Source organism: Colobus angolensis, unplaced genomic scaffold (genome assembly GCF_000951035.1).
Source record: "Colobus angolensis palliatus isolate OR3802 unplaced genomic scaffold, Cang.pa_1.0 Scaffold46, whole genome shotgun sequence".
NCBI classification, from domain to species: Eukaryota; Metazoa; Chordata; class Mammalia; order Primates; family Cercopithecidae; genus Colobus; species Colobus angolensis.
Genome location: NW_012118043.1, coordinates 7,794,350 through 7,801,276, shown reverse-complemented (window position 1 = coordinate 7,801,276; position 6,927 = coordinate 7,794,350). Strand labels below are relative to the sequence as shown.

The 6,927-nt window shown below is 47.5% G+C and overlaps 1 pseudogene across 1 annotated transcript; it reads right to left on the bottom strand.

The window, feature by feature from the left end:
• Positions 1 to 3,971: 3,971 nt before the first annotated feature.
• LOC105523330 lies at positions 3,972 to 4,475 on the bottom strand (annotated as a pseudogene). Its single transcript, XR_001003586.1, has one exon. The product of XR_001003586.1 is annotated as a 40S ribosomal protein S12 pseudogene (transcript).
• Positions 4,476 to 6,927: the final 2,452 nt, after the last annotated feature.

Genomic DNA, 6,927 nt, shown 5'->3' with positions numbered 1-6,927 from the left:
TGGTGGGGAAGAACCTGCTCAGAATGATTGAGCCATCACTCATGGTGATGATTACATGGACCTCACCATGGGAGAAGCTCTGAGAATCCTTTCAGGGTTAAGGAAGTTGACTTGGGAAACTGGCCAGTTCCTCCCTTGTGGGCAGCAGTTGCTGGTTTGAGCTGCTGGTTTGATCATTTGCTGACAAACATGTACAGCAAGTCAGGAGCAGAGGCCAGCCCATGGATTTGCTTCTGTCCAAGTTTGGTTCTTAAAATTATTTGTTGAATCAATAACAGTCTGATGTTTAAAATAATTTGGGCTTGATTGGGTGCAGGCAGGCAGAATTGACCTGTAAACCCTTGTGATTTTTATTTTTTAAGAGACAGGATCTTACTCTGTCCCCCATGCTGGAGTGCAGTGGTGCAATCTCGAACTCCAGGGCTCAAGCAATCCTCCCAACTCAGCCTCCCGAGCAGCTGTGACCACAGGTGTGTACCACTATGTCCAGATAATTTTAATTATTTTTTTATAGAGATGGGGTCTTGCTATGTTGCCCAGGCTGGTCTTGAACTCTTGGCCTCAAACATTCCTCCTGCCTTGGTTTCCTAAAGCATTGGGATTACAGGTGTGAGCCACTGTGCCTGGCCTGACTATCTTCTAACTATCCCTTTCAAAGTGAGGTCAGGCTTGTTATGCAGTGCCTTTCCAACTAGGCTCTCAATAAGGATTTTTGTTCCTTTAAAACTCTTTACTTAGTGATTTATATTACACACACATATTTTCCTTTTAAAAATTAACTTTTCTGATATAATTTTCATAAAATAAAATGTTCCCACTTTAAGTGTACATTTCAGCAATGTTTGACACATTTAAACACCCATATGATGAATACCTTGCTCAAGATAGAACACTTTCGTCACCCCCAAAAATTCTTTTTTTTTTTTTTAAGACAGTCTTGCTCTGTTGCCCAGGCTGGAGTGCAGTGGTGCAATCTTGGCTCACTGCAAGCTCTGCCTCCTGGGTTCACGCCATTCTCCTGCCTCAGCCTCCCGAGTAGCTGGGACTACAGGTGCCCACCACCATGTCCGGCTAACTTTTTGTATTTTGTAGTAGAGACAGGGTTTCACTATGTTAGCCAGGATGGTCTCGATCTCCTGACCTCGTGATCTGCCCGCGTTGGCCTCCCGAAATGCTGGGATTACAGGCGTGAGTCACCGCACCCGGCCCACCCCCGAAGGTTCTTTTTGCCCTTTCCTAGTCAATCCCTCACTCTACTTCAGTCCCAGAAAACCACTGATTTGCTTTCTGTCACTATAGATTAGATTTGTCTTTCTAGAATTTCACATGAGTGGAATTGTTCCGTATGTTGTCTTTTGCATCTGGCTTCTTTTGCACAGCACAGTATTCGGTATATTAATCCATGTTGTTGAGCACATCCGTAGTTCATTCCTGTTGATTTTCGGGCAGTATTCCATTGCACGCATATATCCAATGTACTGAATGGGTAATATCGACACATGGTTCAAAATATTAAAAATACACGAGTCTTGCCCACCCCATTTCCTAACCACTTGGTTTTTCCTCACAAGCATCATATATTATCAGCTTCTTTTGATACCTTTTATGCAGTTTGAATTAGATATGTATGTGGGATCTTCCTCCAGTACTTTAGACAATGTATCTAATTTTGCATGTGTTTCAGTATAATCCTAGAAGTGGAATTGCTGGATTAGAGGATTAATGAACATGTGATTTTGATGTGATTTTGGCATATACTGCCTAATTGCCCCCTTAGAGGTAAAAGAGGTCTCCCCGACTGAAAATTATTTTTTTTTGAAAAATTTCAAAATAGAGAAAAGTTGAAAAGATAGGATAATGAGCACTTCCATAATATAGTCTTTTGATGATGATGAAAGTCGACTGTTTTGGAGAGGATAGAGACATTTAAGTCTGCGGAAAAATGTAAACCAGTAAAATCGTCACTTTGCACACACGAGGTTTTCAACTCCACACTGAAACTCCAGTGAACCTGCTTTCAGTCACATGGTCTTTGGGACCTGTTGCTGTCATTTGCCTCTTAGTACGCAGATGGGGTTTGCGGTTTGGGATGTTTGTGTTCAGAGCAGCTTGTTGGGTTCCTGACCTGAGCTGAATAGGGCAAAGACTTTAGCCCTGGATGTGGGTCTGAGGAGGAGCTTGGCCCTTGGGTGTCGTGATGCTCTCAGGGAAAGTGACTAGATTGGCATGGGCATGAAGTACGTGTATGTGTGTATGTGTGTGAGTGTGTGTGTGTGTATGTGTGAGAACAATCCATTTCCAAATGACAGCTGGTGTGGGCTTTGAAATATGCCAACCTGATGTTCTTTTCCGGTGGCTTCTTGAAGGGACAGCAAACTCCTTATCTTGGCCTATAAAGCCTAGTCTGTCCCTGCAGCCTTTTCTGAGGAGCTCTCTCTGGTTCCTGCACTCTAGCCACATTGGTGTTTCAGCTCCTGTCATTCTCCTTCCTCCCTCAGGCTGTTCTCTGCAACTGGAAGCACTCCTTCATGCCCACCCCACCCTCAGCACCCTGGCTTCAGGACTCAGCTCAAACGACACTTCCCTGGGAGGCCTTCCCTGAGCCCCACACAGGGAGGAGCCTCCTGGCACTGTTCTCCTACAGTGTTTGCATGATTTTTACTTATATATTTCTGTGATTTCACTCTTTGTGTCTGTTTCTCCTCTTGCCCCATAAATGTCATACAAGCAAGAATCCTATCTATTTTACGCACTGTTATATCCTGTGTTCTAACAGAGATTGGCACATAGTAGGTGCTCAGTTAATGTTTGTGAAGTTAGTGCATGAGGAGTTTTGATAGCAAAAGCATGTAGTTTGTAGTCAGAACTGGGGGTGTATTCTCTTTCTGCCTCTTAGAAAGTTACCTAACCTCTTTAAGCTGCAGTTTCCCTACCTGAAAAATGGGTATAATAATATAATAATACTGCCTCCTGGAGCTGCTGGGTGCATATGGAAAGTGCTGGGCAAAAAGCAGGTGCCTGAGCCCTAGTAACTGTCAGAGTATCATTTTTGATGTGAAGCCAGCGGACACACTTGTTCATGGGCAGCTTGTGCCTCTGGTGACTGCTGACAGCTGGCCTCACTGTCTGGGGTCAGGCTGGGCCAGTGTTCCCCTGCCCCAAGAGGTGAGGGTGACGCTGGAGCTGGGGGTTGAGGAGGTCATTGTGCCTTTTTGGCAGCTGCCACCAAAACCTTGAAGGGAAGACAGCCTTGGAGCACCTCCAGTCACTGACCTCTGCTAGGGTAGTGGAAGGAAGCAGCAGGGAGCCATGGGAACAGGGGAGGGCAGGGAGCCAGGTGGTCCCCGGAAACTGCAGGCTCAGCTGACGGGCAGGAAGGGAACGGATGAGAATGTCAGGGCTCTGGAGGGTGTAGGGTTTCTGCTGCCTCCAGCTGCCCTAAGCTGCCTCTGCTGTTTTCCAGAGGGACCCAATTACCACCCTCTTTTGGAGCTAGGGCCAGCAGAGATCCCCAGGAGATAGGAGATGGCTCCCAGCAGGGCAGCAGGGGCCTTTAAAGCTCTCCCAACCGTACACCTGTTCCTGATCATCTGGGATTTGGGGAAAATATTAGGACTTCTGAACATGGTCCCTCAGGTCTTCATGGAATGTCAGGCTTTCAAAGTGTTCTCATAAGTGCCAACTCATTTGATCTTTTTCACAACTTGGGAGTTGCCTGGATAGGTTTTATTGGCTTCTTTGCACAGTGACCCTGCTGTCCAGAGAGAGGGGAAGCCAGCTGGCTAGTCACCAGGTGAGTAAGTAATCCAGGACGTCTATCTCTATATAGCCTCTTCCTCGTGTCACTTGATCAACCAGTCAACATACAACACGGCTCTTGCCCTTGACACAGGCCCCCCCATGCCTTGCTGTATCCCACCAAGCTTTTTCATTTTTTCTTTTTGTTTTGTTTTGTTTTTTTTTTGTTGTTGTTGTGAGCCAAAGATTTATTTATTCATTTCTTGCATTTGAAGTACTCTTCGATAACATCCTTGGCCTGAGACTCTTTTCCATAGTCCTTAACTACTACACAACTGCAACCAACCACTTTACGGGGTTTCCCCTCTCTGTCAATTTTACAGAGGCCTACCCATTCTCCTAGTTTCTTGTTGTCATCAACCTTAATTAGGTTGATCTGGTGTTCAGCACAAAGGGCCTCCACCAACTTGACATACATAGGCTCATCACAGTTGGATGCAAGCACACAAAGATGGGCTTGGCGCTTGTCGAAGGCTTTGGCAGCTTCGCGAATTCCACGTGCTAGGCCATCGTGGATGAGGGTGGTCTTCAGCACCTCTTGTAAAGCAGTATTAACGTCCATTACACCTCCAGCAGCAATGCCTTCCTCGGCCATGGCGGTGGGTTACGGGTGAAGCGGAATCTTGAACGCACCCAAGCCTCCGCCTCCGCGCGGCTCCGCGGCGGCAGGGAAAGAGGTCTTTTTGTTTTTTTTGAGACAAGGTCTCTCTCTGTCACCCAGGCTGGAGTGCAGTGGCATAATCATAGCTCACTGTAACCTTAAACGCCTGAGATTAAGAGATCTTCCTGCCTTAGCTTCCTGAGTAGCTAGGCCTACAGGTGTGCACCACCACACCCAATTAATTTTTATTTTAATTTTTTTTGTAGAGATGAGGATCTCCCTGTGTTGCCCAGGCTGGTCTTGAACTCCTTGAGCTCAAGCTATTCTCTCTCCCAACTTGGCCTCCCAAAGTGCTGGAATGCAGGCTTGAGCCACCACACCCAGCCCACCCCACCAAGCTATCGTCCTTCATTTATATTACCTGCTTGGCTTTTGAAGGTATTTGAGTAGCAGCCCCTACCCAGCATGCTGCATGTGCCCAATGTGCCCAGCTTTGTCTTGGGTGTTGTGGAGGGCACAGGGGAAGGTGGAGTGTTTTCTGCCCCTAGGTGTGGATGGCCAGACGTGCCCGCTGAGAGAGTAACCCGCAATGCTGGGTCCACCATCGACAGGCCATGTGATGCCAGGCCTGAGGCGGCTGAGCCTGAGTTGGCTTTTGTGGGGGATTTGGTTAGGCTGAGCGAAAGAAGAACCTTCCAGTAGGGAGCCTACAATAGCAAGTGTCGGGAGGAAAGAAGGCGATTAGGGTTTCACGGGCTGGAGAGAAGGCCTTTCTGCGTAGAGTGGAGGGAATTTTGGAGGTTAGATGGCTTTGAATCCATTCATACACAAATATTTACTGAGGACCTTTATGTGTCAGACACCAACTAGGCACCCTACACACTGTATCTAATTTCATCCTTATTACAGCCATGGAGGTAGATATTTTTCTCACTTTACAGCTGTGCAAGTATAAATATAGACATGAAATATTTTGAAATTGAATGACTTGCTCAAGCCCAGTCTGACTCCAAAACCCATGCTTTTCCCATACAGAAGGCTCCTGGGGGAAGGTGAGTTTTGGGTACATATGAGGCAGATGAGAGTATAAGCCTTAGAAGGAGCTGGAGATGGGAGGAACTGTGTAGGCAAAGGCAGGTGGCCAGACCAAGGTGCTGATGCGAGGTGGAGGTTTGATTGATGCAGAACTGCTCAGGCCCCATTACTTCGTCAAGGGCCTTGTTGGGCCCACTCAAGGGCTGAGCAGCTGTCTGATCTGCCCATCTTTCCCAGCATGCCAAACTCCTCCAGCTGGCCCCATGTGCTGCCTTTCTGCCACATTAGCCTTTTTAGGCTCTTTTCTGGCTCCCCACCTTGGCCTTTGCTGTTCCTCCCACCTAAATGTCATCGTCCTCCTATCCTCATTATCCCCTATCCTCTCTATTTATCCAAATCCTGCCTTTTCCTTTTCCTTTTCCTTTTTTTTTTTGAGACAGGGTTTTACTCTGTCATCCCAGTGGGAGTACAGTGGCACGATCATGGCTCACTACAGCCTTGACCTCCAGGGCTCAGGCCATCCTCCAGCCTTAGCCCCCCCAAGTAGCTGGGACCATAGTTGCTTACTACCATGTCTGGCCTATTTTTTTTTTTTTTTTTTTTAGAAATGAGGTCTCAGTATGTTGCCCGGGCCAGTCTTGAACTCCTGGACTCAAATGATCCTTTGGCCTTGGCCTTCTGAAGTGCTAGGATTACTGGTGTGAGTTACCACACCTGGCCTGAATCCTTGCCACTTCTTTATGGTTCCCTGGCCAATTTTGCTTCTCTTGAAAGCCCTTCTTGATTACTCCAGTTGCCCTGGTTCTTCGTTGAGGGTGCGTAGACCTCTTTCTAAAGTCTACCCGATCTCCCCAGTTCATAAGCTCCCCATGTTCAGGCAGGGGTCACAATCTTACCCACCCTCCACAAGCTCCACAAGCGTTACGGGCAGTGGTAGGCCACTGACGGGGGCATTTCCTATTGGCTGGGCAAGGGGCCAACCCCTTCACACACATTTCCTGATTCCGTCCCTGCAGCAAACCCTATGACATAGCAATGAGTCAACTATTAACTTTTAAAGATGCAGCAACTAGAGACTCAGAGAGAAGGTGAGTAGGCTGCCTGGATGTGGAGACTATCCTTGACTTGATCTGACTCCGGAGCCCACACTCTTGACCCCTCTTCTTGCCTGGAGTACCCATGAAGCCAGAGTAAGTTTTGAATATGGACTAGCCTAGGTATAGAGCTGGCTCAAATGAGGCCCCTGCTCGCAGGTACCCATGGTTAGAGAAGTGAGAGCCCAGTGAGGTGGCTGGCCTCTTTGCAGATGCCTTGCAGCACACCCCCTTCTCTTTTTCTGTTCTTTCTTTTGTTTGCTGGTAGTGGTGTGTGTGTTTCTGTAAACCCAGCCCTGCCTTTCATTAATTTTCACTTGGAAGGGAAGTCAAGTGGCCACAGTTTGAGGAGGTGCCCATTTTCTGGAGGTCAGAATAAGCCCAACTCGGGTGATGCAG